Consider the following 14,722-nt stretch of genomic DNA (forward strand, 5'->3'; position numbering starts at 1 on the left):
TAGGAAGTAGAACAAGGAAAATCATACTGATCTGTTGAAGCCCCATCTTAAATCCAGTGTTTGCAGTGATGGACAATGAGTGTGGCCCTGATATTTGCAGATATACTTTGGCTGGGAAAAATAACAAATCATTGTTGGGCCCAAACAAGCTGCACAATTGAGTCACAGTGTTGATTTAGATTAAATATTTTTAGTCTGTTAAAAAGTGAACATTGCAGATCTGACTGTTTCTAGTGTTCCATCAGGGAAAAGGTGACACTCTCTTTGAGGTGGGCATAAAACAGCACCAAATGTCAATAAACTTGACTCAAAAATCCGTATTAATTGTGGCAATCAGGAAAGTGGGAGGATGTCTCTTAAATTTCACAAGAAGAATAATTTTCAGATTATTTTAGTAAAAATAAACACAAGGACAGCTAGCAAATGGAGATGTGTAGTATACAAATCCTTCATCCAAAACTACTGACAATACTTATTAAAACAAAAACTATCCTGGCAGACCCTTCTTTTCCTCTTTTCCCTCCTTTGATTATTTATTGGCAAAGATTTTTCCCATTGCCTGACAGATAAAAAGATTTTCTGAGTGCCAAAACTGAAACAGGATCCCTGAGCACATTTGTGCTCCAGACTTGTTTGTGCATGATATTTGTCAAATAATAGCAGAAGTATTCTTGCTTTACCATGATTTTTATCCTAGCAACTTTTCCCCCTCTTATCTTGTCCAAAATTATTTTCTTGACTGTGTTGTGTCCTCTGTGACTTTCCCATCACCATGCAGGGACACCACAAAGTGCCATTTCTCAGGAGCTGGGCATTTACTAAACACATGCAAGATGGCAGTGAATTGCTGGTGAACCTGACTGTGTCCTGCTCTCACTTCACACAGGACATCAGACTGAATCCCTCTCCTCTCCAGCCACTTGGTGAGTGTCAGAAACCAGTGACTTTCACTCCTCTGTCAAACTGGGCTGACATTTCTGAATGTGCTGGTCAGCTACTGGGAAGGTGATAGAGAGAAGGAAGAGGATGGGCAGATGCCAGGACCTCTAGCTTATCAGAGTGACCCCAAGAAAAGTTTGAAAGTCTCTTTTCCCAGCCCAGCACTTGAAGAAGGAGTCAGGGCTCTTCATTTCTCGGTCTCAAGGTTGTTTATTGCATCTTATCTATAAAAAATGTTCTCCTGCCCTGCTGAGGTCTGTCCAGTAGGACAGTTCCAGGCACTCTGCCTGCCCCTGGGGTGGTGTTATGTCTTTATACTCAAAACTACGTGTACAATATTTACAATTACTCTCCAATACCAATCACCTCTGTTAGACAGTGACCTCCTACTCTAAACCAATCTAAAAGTGCCAACATCACAGCAGAAGATGGAGGCCAAGAAGAAGAAGGAGAAAGGTTGGACACGCCCAGATCCCTCCATCTTGCCCCCTGAACCCCCATACCAGAAACCCCAAAGTCTACTTTTTCACCCTGTGATAACTTCACTATTATTTTACTTAAACTGTTGTGGCTTACTGATCTTCATATAAGGTTGGTAACTTGCTCCATGGGTCATAATCAAACCCACAGGTGTTTTGGGCTTCGTGCCCAGGCTTCCGAGCCCCTTGGCAGGGGTGTTGGCCATCCTGGACAGCCAGAGGGATGTTCTGGGTTCCCACATCCAGAGAGGTAAAGCATAAACCTTATTTTCTTAGAAGAGCAAACCAAAGTCCTGTTGGTAGGGAGGGTGTCCCAAAGAATTGCTGCTCACCTCCACTGGTACGCTGACCAGTTCATCCATCTGATGACCACCAAACCCTCCACAATGGCATGCACAGTTCCTTTCAAAACCAGCATCAGAATTACAGACTTTTCCCAAAAGTACAATTTTCTAGTAATTTGGCATTTTTTTCACTGTCTAAAATATGTAGGGGTTTTGTCAGCACTTCAGACTTGTCAAAAGATAACCCTTCCATCCAAAGATAAAGCTTCATTCACATAAAAGCTTAGCCCTTGAGCCATTACACAGAGTGGGAGTACTCAACAGCCTCTGTCTGTGTCAAGACGTGCTTTTCACAACAATACCCTGGGTTTATTATAACAGGACTGAAATCTTTCAAACTGTCCTTTTGCATTACTGATACAATGGTTTGGGGAAAAAATGAAAAATTAAAAGAGAAATTAAAATCACCCAATCACTAAATCACAGCAAATTTACAGAAAGGTCAGGTAAGAGAAAGGATACGAGAATGGGGAAAGTTTCAGTAGTAACTCAGCTTGCTGTTCCTTCTAATGCCTTTCTGAACCTTCTACAGCTCCACCATCTCCCCAGATCACAAATTCAGGTCATGGGGGATTTCTAGGGAGTAAGATAACAGCTGCAGTGCATCTTCCATTGGGCCTGTGTTAAGGCAGCCCAGCCTCAACAGTAATGCTAATAACCACAGAAAGTGGGATCAAAAGGCAAATTCAAGTAACATCAACCATTATTTCTCAGCCCCAAAAAGAATATGGAAAGCAGCATTCAAAGCCACATTATGATCAAGTTTTTAATTTAAAAAAATCCAAAACAACACAAGAGTTTTTAAAGATTGAATAAATTGCCATAGCCTTGCAAGTCTTGCCCTACATCACACCCTGGTTTCTCTGTAGGCCCCAAAGGGCTCATCAAAATCAAGAGCAACACATAACCCTTCACTCAAGTCACAGCAAGATCCCTCACAGTGAACTTTATAACTGGTGTGTTATCAGCTGAGCAATGTTACAGCATTATTTGGTCTCTGAAACCAACTCCCCAAAGTGCAAACAGAATAGAAACCAGGCAAAGCTCTCAATTGTCTCTTGGGCTGCACACTCAGTTTAGGCAGCTGCAGCTTGGTGGATAAAGCATTGACCTCCAAGAGCCCCAGTCAAATCCAGCTCACATTCCCATGAAGGGCACTGGAACTGGGTTAGGGAGCACAAGCTGCAAAGAACCATTTTCCTTACAACTGACTGCATTTTTTGCCATGAACCTTTCTTCTTCAATACTTCTGCTTTTGTTGCCTGTTTAATCTCTTTCTGCTTAGGCTAACTGGCTTCTAACACCAAGACCATGGTCCTTATTCACTTGATAATACAACCACAGCTGGAAATCAGACCCTGGATTTGGGGAACACTCCCCTGAAAGACATAAGTGAAAAGAGGACTTCCCTGCCTCACTCTGATGGTATGGTGGCCTACACAGGGAGTGGTTTCCAGCTCCCAGCTTGGTGTTACATAGGTAGTGGACTCTTTATCACTTGCCTGGTTTTCCATCCCTTCCCATATCTTTTCTGGATAGAGTTGTTTCGCTCTTCAGTACTCATCTCACTTGCCCCAGAATAAGAGAAAAGGGAAAATAGAATAAAACAAGAGCCATGAATTGGTGTGCCAGCAGAGCCAGATACCTCGTTCTTCTTGGTTTTTCACTTCCACTGACACTTAGAGTTAGGTTCACACCATTTAAAAATGAGAATAAGAATAAAACATGCTGATAAAGAGGTTTTCTATATTTTACTTTCTGTTCAGGATCTCTTGGTCTGTGCCATGCCTGAGGCACTGTGCACACTATTGCCATGCTCAGTGCCCAGCTCTGATTTTGGAGTCTCAAGGCACTGCAGTTTTTAATGGAACCCCTCCAGAAAACAGGCAGAATACTTCTCACCCAGCAGCATGCACATCCACACTCACCAGGCTGGCTCTGGGACCCAGCACTCCCTGCTACATCAGGACCACACTTGCTTTGTTAGCTGCTGCTGGGTCATCTAAACAGCCTCTGGATGAGAATAAGGTTCAGAGAAGATAGGGGCTTGTTGCATATTCTGTTTTACTGGTGTACTTCATTCTATTCTATTCTATTTGCACCCATTCAAGACAGTTTTGGGGATCAGTCTTTTCAAACTTAGTATCATCCCTAGGTGATCTCAGTCAGATGCCAAAAAGGAGACTCATGCTTTAAATGTGAGGGGAGGCAGACCACAATTTTATCAGAAGCAATTCATAGTGGCGTCTTGATTTAGTTGGTTGCATAAATGTACAAAGGAAAAGGGAGTGTGATGCAGACCCTTGGAGGGCTCTTGGGAGCCTCCTCTGCTGGAATGGAAACTTTCTGGAGCCAGAGGATGAGGGCAGAGCCCCTCTGCACAGCCATGACACCAAAGAGCAGGAAGCAGAGGGCTGGCTGAATGACTGGAGAGGGGGTTGATTCTGGAATGAATGAGAAGGGGTTTGAAGACTTAGATTAGATTTTCCTTCACTTTTTCATCTGTACATTTTATAAACACTTGCAATTCTCTCATCCACTTCAGTTGTTACAAATAAGTACCTTCACTTACATTTTGACATAGCCCAGCTTGAGACAAGGTTGGTTTCCAGGTGCCACACTGATATTGCAGTGCTCCTCAAGCTAAATTACAGCTTATGACTGTGAAGCTTTAATGAGCACCCAGCTCATTATAAAAAGGCATAACACAGCGTGCAATGAAGTGTGCCTTCAGAGACACGGCGTGGAGCTGTGTGAGAGCCAGCACTGCAGGGTGAGGACAGAGAGGAGTGCTTCCTGCTGAGCAGGGCTACCAGCAAACACCAGGGCACAGCCAGCGAGGCTAACAGGGCATCTTCAGTGTGAAACCTGTGGAGATTCAGGTTTCCAAAACAGCAGAGCTCCCTAGCTCATTCCTAAAGCTACTGGCCAACTTTGCAGACATCTGTGACTTTCTCTGTGCTCCTTTGTTCTAACACCAAGACCATGGTGTTAGAAGGAACAGAGAGCATCAATTTGACCAAGAGTCAGGAGAGCCCTCAGGAAATACTTGTACTGAGTCAATAGGAGCCAAACTGTTATGTAAACTAAGAAATATATTTATGTATGATCTGCATTATATTTATGTATGATCTCCATATTAAACTGTTTTATGCACACACAACAATCAAAATTACTTCATGCTTTTCACCTGCAATATTATGGTGCACATGTAAGGGCACTCTTATTCTGGAGAAGAAAAGAGGAAATAGTATGCCTTAGTCTTTCAGTTTATATTCAGTATGAAGTGGAAAAATGAATTGAAAGTCATTAATTCATAGGTCTGTGATGCAGTAATGAAAAAAAAACTAAACCCAAGTCTGTTATTTCAGTTTCATTTGGTTTTCAGCAATAAGATTGGTATTTCTAAAAATATGTTAGGTAACACTCTAAAATCCAACAGAGACTTGGCACCTGGTATCTTGTATCTGAGCTTCATTATAGGAGCAGTGTTTATGTTGGATGTGTGTTGGATGGTTTAATTCCAGCCTACTAAAGAGCAGCCTCCAGGTCATAGATCTGCTGCAGCTAATTTGGCAGAAGCAGCACTGTCTCTTCAGAGAAGGGCAACATAAATCTGCAAACACAGCTTCTGTTTGGGGTAATGAGCAGCTTTAATTTTCTGCAGAATGACAGTCACTGAGCAGATGTAAAAAAACCCAAACCAACCAAACAAACAACAAAACAAAAAAATCAACCCAAAGAGCCACGGTAGTAAAGATCCTCCAACACAAAATCTCCAGAGCTTCAGCTCCCCTGAGATGTCAGCACTGTGCTGGGGCACAGCAGAAAGAGAGAAGAGGCTTTTTTCTCTGCAACACTGCAAGCACTTTCAGCCATTTCAGGTTTCCACCTACCAACTGAATGTGATGAACCTTCCCATCTCTAGTTAAAATCCTGTTTCAGCACCTTGCAGGGGTGTTCAGGAGGTGGTTTCCTTTCCCAGATAACCCTGGGAGAGGCACAGCATTTGAGCGGTGCTCTTGGCAGGCAGAGTGGGAAGGCAGCAGGCAGAGCCCCCCACACCATTCTCTTGTGCAGGAAGCAGAATATCCCAGCCCACAGCCCAGGGACCAGTTACAGGCAATTCCTTGGACAGGGCAGCCCCAGACACACAGGAGATGCCCACCAGTGCCCACCAGTGCCCAAGGCTTTGGGCATGCTGTGTGCTCAGGGTGGGTTCGAGGAGGGAGGATGGAACACTGTCCTTTGTGCTCTCCACGTCCTTCAGGTTTGCCAGGGGGCAGAGGGAAATGAATATTTCATCTGTAAGGAGTCAGTCACACCACCCTGGTCTGTGGGGTGGCACATGGCATTGTAGGGAAATGGGCAGGAGAAAGGAAGCACAAGTGGCTATGCCAAATGCTAACGAGAACAAAGGACACAGAAACAATACCCAGAGCATTTCCTGTCCATCTTTGCTTGGCACTGCTCTTCAACACGCTTGTCTCTGAGGAGGAAAGATTGCTGTGATCTCCTCTCCACTGCTGGCACTCTGCTTCCAGAGAAACAACTAAAGCACATACAGCAGCTCATGCCAAATAGTCAAATAAGTGTTAGCTTATTTGACTATTAATTACTCTAAGGAAAAATCCTGCTGTTCTGAAATCTGAGAATTTCCACTGGAGACTCACCAACTACTTACCCACTAAAACCAAGATCACAGAGACAAAAAAATGTTATATAACAAATCAGTTTATTAAAAATACATTTAAATAAAATTTAAAATATAAAAAAAATAAAATAAAAAATAAGCCCATAGTCTATTTAAAAATATTTTTCTATGTATTTTCATAAGGCAATTTCAGTTTGTGAGATGCATATTGCATTGGAAGAGATGCAATCAAAGACATCAGAAAAACAAATGGGATGATCTGTAAATACCAATCATATTTTTTGGATAGTCAAGACAGCCAACACTATTTTCTTGATGTAAAATGGGAGGTTTATCATTATGCTAAAATTATGCTAAATCCTAATTAAAAACGAATCAGAACAAGCAAAACTGAACTGGTGCCTCCAGCAGAGAACCCAAACAAGGATGATGGCAATTTTTCTTTGCATCAGTTTTAAGGGATAAAACTGTGTTTCTCTACTTTTATAACCCTCTGCAGCTTACAGTCCTATTATGATTTAAACTCCCTGGAAGCCCACACTTCTTGTGTTTGAATAAAACCAAAGTGATGCACTCTGTCACACCGGCCAGACCTGCAGCCAGCTGGGACTGCTGGGGAAGGTTTGCTTTGCAGCTCAGGCCAGGCTGGATCAGTGGAGGGACAATCCCTTCTGTGTTTCCCTTTCTGCAGTCAGCAAAAGTGCCCCACTCTGAAAACAGCATTTGTAGCTTGCCACAGGATAAAACAAACCTCAGAAACATAAATCAAGCTTAACAAAGGAGCTTCTTCTTAACATGGCTAATGGCTCGGGTTCCTCCACAGACAAAGACTCTGTTTGACCTACTGCTCTAATTAGAGGAGTAGTGATGTTGACATTTGTGTTGTATAAAGCAGACATGGTAACAGCCAGAGGGAAAGCTGTCAGTGCCTCTAAAGATCACAGCATTCATGGCAATGCACGATTCAGCCTTTAAATATTCAAAAAATCAATTCAGTGCTTAACTTCTTTTACTGATAGTAAGAAACAACTCCCAAATTAGAGAAAGACAAACCAAACCAAAACCCACCAAAAACCAACCCCAACTTCAATCAGTGTTAATCATGAAAGATTAACAGGCAATACATGAATAAGTTTTATTCTGCCGAGTATAGTGTTTCCTTTCAGGTTTACATAATCCAGTTTTGTCATGAAGAAACACAAGCAATTTATACTCTCTGGGCTTTTCACTTACTATTAAAATAATACCAACCATCAGAGACTGAGGTTTGTACATTCATATGTGTCAGGTTCACCAAAGCAGAAAAACAGATACAACTGCTCATTTATAAATACATGAAATGTGTTTTAATTTAACTCTCATCTATTGCATCCCATTCCCTTGACATGAGATGCACCATTGCAACAGACAGGCAGTTCATGTCTTACAGATCAGAATCCCTGCAGTAAATCTCTCTGTGAGCACCCAAACACCCCAGAATGACACTGAGCCCTTAGTGCTGCAGCTCAATTAGCTCCAAACCCCTCCCAGATTTTTTCCCCCAAGATGATGTTGATGTTCCCAAACCCACTTTTACTCAGGTGAAGCTGAACACAAAGCACGACAGACTGACAGAAGGTTTTGTATTGCAGCCCAAGACCAAAGTTTTCCACTCTCACCACCTCTCTCCCAAGGAAAGGAATCTACAGGCATAGGGATGGGGAGAGGCTCAGCATCATTCATCACATCCCACAACATGACACTGGCTTGACAGAACCCATCCTGGGCACTTTTAGGGCCTGTTTTGTAATTAATTTCTGTAAGTGGATAATTGACTCATTAAGCTGAATTAGAGCAATATGATAATGCAAAAACCAAAATGCAGCTAGTATTTATCTTGCTGTTCACTCCAGCCTTCAAAGCCACTTCAATACAATTGCTACTGCCAATGGCTTCTGAAGGAAACAATTTAACATGGCAGGCATCATGCTGTCCAAGCTTTAAAAAAATTAAGAAAAAAGACATTTACAATGGTATACATTTTGTTTACATGCAGACTGCACAAAATGCTTCCCATTCCTTTCTTAATGCTTTTTAATTTTTTCCCAGCTTTTTAAGACTGTTCCACTTTCCTTTGCATGACATCCCACATGGGATATTGCTCTAAGGGAAGGCACATGTGATCATCCCTCCTCCTCACACAGCTCCAAACCCAGCAAAAGGACATTTATATACCTCTGTGTGTGTGAAAGGTAACAGGATGAACTTAAAATGCATTATGGTGGAGGGATCTGTAATCCTCCAAATGTGCTTGGAGGGTAGATTTTGAGGAGACACCTCAGAACAGCAGTAATGTTTTGGGTTGCTTCAGTACAGTAAAATCTATAACATCCCTTTTGATAATCAAGAAAAATCAAGCTTGAAATGACTCTTGTATAAAGAAGATAAGGAAACAGGGCCACAGAACACTATCCATCCCAGCAGGGGAGGCAAAGTTAACTTGATGTCATTCACTCTTCACTGCACAAGTGCTGCTGTTCCCCATTGATCCCCACAGTAATTGTAAGCAGCCACAGAAAGCCATTTCCAGTGCCAGGACAGGGCTTACCAGAAGCAATTATTCTTTTTACAACACTTTAGGGGAAGAGGAAGGCATGAAGAGGAAGGAAAGAGATTCTTCCCCCTCAAGTTTATTTTATACTGACAGAAATCCGTTGATTTTGTAGGAGGTTTTTTCCCTTATTTGCAAGGACAAATTTCACTCCATTCCATGAAATTCCCTGCTTCAATAATCAGACTACTTAAGCATAATTTTGGGGCTCTAGAGGGAGATTCAACAAACACCAGGGCATAGGGTAGACATAAACATGACAGCAACAGGACACGAGGCCACAGCAGAGGGTTTGCACCTGGCTGGGCAAGCAAACAGAGCCAGGGTGGGTGACACAGTGACATCAGCACTAAAGTGACCCAAATGGGTGAGGTCAGAAATGCAAAACTCCTGCTGTCCATGGAGTGACTCCTCTGCTCTCAGAGGAAGGTCTCCCAAAGAATAGAGCTGAGACCATATCTCTGGAGAAGGGGACAAAAGTAACAATCACTTTGGAGCCCACAGAGAGAACATTTGGGTTGAAAGCTGTAGATGAACACTGCAGTAGAGAATTTAGGTATGATGTTAACATCTTCCCTGAACATTTTCAGGAATCAGCCCATGTAATGCTCCCATGCACAGCTCACTTAGGACATTTAGACAACATTATAGTGGTGTCTGAGACCCACCTGGCACATGTCACCAGTCAGATCTCTTATAATCACAGCAGGCTCAGCACCAGCAAGGAAAGAAACAAGCCACAGTTATCCTAGAACATTTGCAGTTCCTAATGGATCTAGAACATGCTATGGTGAAAGGAAATAAACACTGTTCCAGCACTGCAGTTAGCACTTGCACAACCAAGAGTTATAGTTACAACACCTGATGTGATAGTGCTCTACACATCCCTGAAGGGACAAACCACCACCTGGAGGAATACAGGGAGGAATCAGCTCCTTTTTCCAACAGAATGACACCTTAGTGAGAAAGCCTTGGAGATTCATTGAACAAATCTGTACTCTCTGCTGTTTATCTGCCTAGCATGTGACTGGCACACAATTTCCAGGCATTACTATAAAGCAATTCATTTCTCTAGACAATGGCAGGGAGCAGGAGGTTTCTCCAGAGCCAATACTGCTCCTGCTTTCAGGCTTGGCTAAATGCAGCCCGTGCAGACTGTGGCAGCTGGCAGGCTCAGCCAGAAACCCTGCTGTGAATTACTGCTAGCAAACACATTTGGGTTTATTAAGCCTTTCTTCCTCCTCCAAGTGTTACAGTCATGGTTCTTGAGCTATCACAGGCATTGTTTAGAAGCATTTGGGGAATGAGTATTTGAAAAGCCCTTGCAAGGTCCAGCTCAGAGCTGCTCAGATAAGGGGTCCACCAGAGATGCACCTGCAGCCTGTGGGGTCTGACACTTAGGAGGGATCAGCCCCAACTCCACAGCCCCCAGCTGCCTCCTCCAGGGTGCTCCTTTCCCTGTCAGGATGCCCACCCATCCTCTCTGCCCTGGCAAAGCTCTTCCCTGACAGAAATGGATGTTCAGGTTCAGATTGAAGTGCAGCAGCTCCTGCTGTGTGTGCCTGCAGGCCAGCTCAGCTGTGAAATGGAGACCCCAAGCCTGCAGCCAAGTGGGAACGGGTGGGGGAATCCACAGGAAGGGTTATAAGGGAGGAGGATGGACCAGTGCTGCTGGATGGGGTGCAGGATAACAGCAACATGGCTGTGAGCCTACTGCCCTGCAAATGGATCTGCTCTTCCTATTGTCCTGAAATTCCAAGCATTGTTCAGGTGTTTAATTAAGGTTTGAAGCTTTCTCTTTTTTCCCCAAAACCAGTGTTGAACAACAATGCTTCTGATTAGCCAGCAAAAGAGATGACTGTGCTATTGGATTGAAAGCCATAAGGCATCTGTAAAGGCTCAAAAGGTACCAGTCTGGGTACTAATCTGATGTAGTAAAAGAAAATATGCAATTTCAGGCTTATATATTATAGAGCCAAAGCAAATTACCTGCTGCCGATGTCTTTTTATAGCATTGATGGTGAGGGTGGAGTAATGGTAGCCAAAAGAAACCTACTTAGCCTTGGCAATCAACTGGTGTTCCTAAAGCCAGGAATCATGTTATTGATGCTCACAGAAAATGGAAATTGATGACTGTAATCTCCATGAGGAGCATGGTGGCTGCTCTAAGGCACTCCTGCTCCCCACCCCACGTGGCATGGCCATCAATCTGATGATGTGTGTTGTTAGCTCAATGCAAGGTTGCAGACCATTGCTGGAAATGGAAATAAAAAGTCCACAATGAGTAATTGCTGAGGGAAGCGGAGAGAGGATGGCGATTTTTGTCAGTTCACTGGATGAAGGAATGACCCGTGAGCAGTTCTGGAGGTATGAAAGGGACAGGAGGACGTTTCTGTTCCTACAGCTACACGGTGTGGTTGTCTGTGTGGTCACAATTGCTCAGTGAATGGGGAAGAGCCATGGTGGAGATGACCTTTAGTGTAGCACCAAAGGCATACTTCAAAGCACTGCCTTTCCACCCAAACCCAGCTGAGCTGTTGCAGACATCTTTTGTGGAAAATCCTTTCCTTAGGATTTTTCCTCCTGAGAAGCTTAGAGGCCTCAGGAACAAAATGTAAACATTGATTATCTGCTGCTGTGGAATGCAACAGGTGGATCCGTGATTGGTCTCATAGAGTTGTTTGTAATTAATGGCCAATCACAGCCCAGCTGGCTTAGACTCTCTGTCTGAGACAGAAGCTTTTGTTATCATTCTTTGCTATTTCTATTCTCAGCCAGCCTTCTGATGAAACCTTTTCTTCTATTCTTTTAGTGTAATATATATCATAAAATAATAAATCAGGCCTTCTGAAACATGGAGTCAGATCCTCGTCTCTTCCCCAGTCTGAAAACCCCTGTGCACACGGTCACACTCAGCTGACTGCAGGATGGGCTCTGTGAGAGGCTGGCACTCTGGGGGGCTGGCTGGGGCTGGCAGGGGGTGCCCTGTGCCCTGCCCATCTGCAGAGCACCCGAGCACACCCACGTGCCCCACGGCCAGCACTGCATCGGGGCCGCCTCCGCTCCCTGACTTTCTGGAAAAGACAGAATCAGGCCAGCTAACTTTTCTCCATGTGCTGTGTTTGCTGCCAGCAGATTTTCTAGCATGTGCACAGGCACAGCAGCAGCCAGATTTTGCTCATCCCCCCCCTTACCCCTATATTTCAGTGAATAAATAACATAGCATGCATCAAGATAAATTTATCTTGGGTGTAACCCCTGGAATGTCACTGTAGTAAAAACAGAATTATGTGGGCCAGAGAACAGATGAATCCATGTCACTGGAGAAAATAATTTCAGATGCATTTCTCTCATAATTAATAGCCACTAACTTTTTCAGTGGGAAGAAGTGTTGAGAAGAGTTTGCTAAATGCAAGCTTAAGAGAAAATAGCACATTGATTTTAGAGAATAATTTTCAAATGCTTGTAATGATATGATGTTCTTCTGATACGTAGTTCACAAAACAACCCCAGGCCAGAGTAGGTGGAGACTAACATATTGATTTCATTGAAGCAGACAGAGTATGCATCCCTTTGAAAGCTGGCCTTACCCTTTCACTTTTTTTTCACTCAGTAGCAGAATGGCATAACAGGAAAGCATTTCTAAAAATATCCACTGTGGCTGATCTAGCTGAAAAAATGTTCTGAAACAGCTCAGATCACATAGAGAGAGATGGAAACACTCAGAAGCCCCAAATAAGACACACAGTTAGGTTGTGTTCTTTCCTGTTGGTGTTGGTAGACACTGCTGCAGTGGAAATCCTTGTCACAAAAGGATGGTTTGTCTCTCCCCCCAAGCCTAGCAGCAGTGGCACATTCTGCTTCCCACAAAAGGTCCTGAAAGGCTGCTTTGCTCTTAAAAAAGAATATGAAATGACTGGAGAAGACCAAATCAGCTTATTCTGAGCATCGTTTTGTAGTGAAAATTTGCTCTCCAATTGCGTTGGGATGCTGTGTTTGAACATTTTCCAGTGTCATCCTGCACACAGTGGTCCCACTGCCAGGGCTGACTGACCTTGCTTTCCATGTCCAGAGCCAGGTACAGCATCAAGCCCAATGCATTATTCAGCTGCCAGATCTCAGTGCAGATCTGGCAGCTTGCTAAGGCACAAAGGTTATTCAGCACACATTATTGCCTAGGGATCATTTGCCTATTCATAGCATGCCATTTACATTTCCTGGAGTTTTTCAGCAAGGCTGTTCTGTGGATAGTAGATATTATAATATAACATCAAATGCATATAAAAAACTCATCAGCTCTTGTTTTAGTTTTGCAGATTGGAGGGTACATTTCAGGACAGCATGAAGCAGATGTGTAATTTTTTATCCCTTGTAGTGGTCTCAATCAAAGAGTGAGTGGCCATTCTTTAAACCTAATGGGAAACTCTATTCAGCAACAAAGACATCCCTCCTGCATCAGAGGCACATCTGAGGATGTTGCAAGATATCCCCATCTATGCCTTTTTACACCCAGCTCTTCTCCTCAGAGATCCTTTTGCCCATCTCATACATTCATTTTGCATCCACCTCACACATCCACACCAAGTTCAGTGTCTGAACTTGCATCTCTGCAGTCAATAGAAAGGCTCTCCCTCTTCTCTCCCAAACTAAGGCTGATTGATATTTTCATCAAGCTATATTTGTTTTAAGTGGAAATTTTAGATATAAAGCCACAAATAAGAAGTCCAGAAAGAAAATCACAGCAGTATAGCATCATTGTGAGGTCTGCAGAATAGCCCTAAACTGCAAAAACTGTTGTACAGGTCATGAGTCCTTTTTACAAAGTAGAAAGTAAAGAGTTTGCACAATCCTACAAAAAATCCAGTCCCTCCTGTGAAATCTTAAGTCTTTCAATGTATGCTGTCCTTTCTGTGGGGACTCCTCTGCCTCAGTGTATGAGTTTATCTCTGCCTCAAATGCCAACAGAGCATCCCATGTCTCCAATGGAGCAGGACAAACAACTTTTCAAGGTGTGAAACATGTCCAAGTACCTGATGGTCTGGAGTTTTTCCTTTGGAGCCAGCTAGAGTGAAAAACCACTTCCGCCACGTGCAGCCTCCATTTTTCAATTTTGTTGAAATTAATCTGGGACCAGCCTACAACACTCTGATGGATATTTCTAGAAACAGGGAAGGGAACAGAGAAGAGAATCCTTCCCCCACTCCTGAATGCAGGACCATCCACCAAACAGGACTCCTCACCGTCGACACCTCTCAGGGACACAGTTTGGAAATGCTTTTAATTGTTTGCCTCTTGGCTGATGTGCTACAGTCTTTGCTTGGGAAGAACAGGTAAAGAAGCATGTGGTTTGTGGCAGATCTTGGCAGGGTGGTTTTACTCAGGGTTGTTTTGGTTTTTTGTTTTGTTTTAATGAGTCTCTTCTCCCTGCTGTCAGCTCTGAAGGAAGTCTTCCTGCACCAAAAGCCTAAATTTTCCATTGCACAGAGACATGAGACTACACCACCCAGGACTAAATGCCACATGTGGTTATTTCCAGCTGGTGATGCTGGGAAACTCACCCAAAGCCACTGCAGGGGTGAGTGGTGAAGCCAGAGGAGGCAGGAGCTGCAGACCAGATCACAGCACAGTGTAATTATTCTTACACTATATACAGCACAGTGTAATTATTATTACACTAAAATCCTCCTCTGCTCACCCTCTGCAGTCAAACCACTAC

The 14,722-nt window shown here is 43.4% G+C and overlaps 1 protein-coding gene across 6 annotated transcripts in view; it reads right to left on the reverse strand.

Moving 5' to 3' along the window:
- Positions 1 to 14,722, reverse strand: part of EVL (Enah/Vasp-like) — a 144,775-nt gene that overhangs the window by 81,648 nt on the left and 48,405 nt on the right. The gene's annotated exons all lie outside the window — the stretch shown is intronic.

This window comes from Melospiza melodia, chromosome 6 (assembly GCF_035770615.1).
Source record: "Melospiza melodia melodia isolate bMelMel2 chromosome 6, bMelMel2.pri, whole genome shotgun sequence".
Lineage (NCBI taxonomy): Eukaryota > Metazoa > Chordata > Aves > Passeriformes > Passerellidae > Melospiza > Melospiza melodia.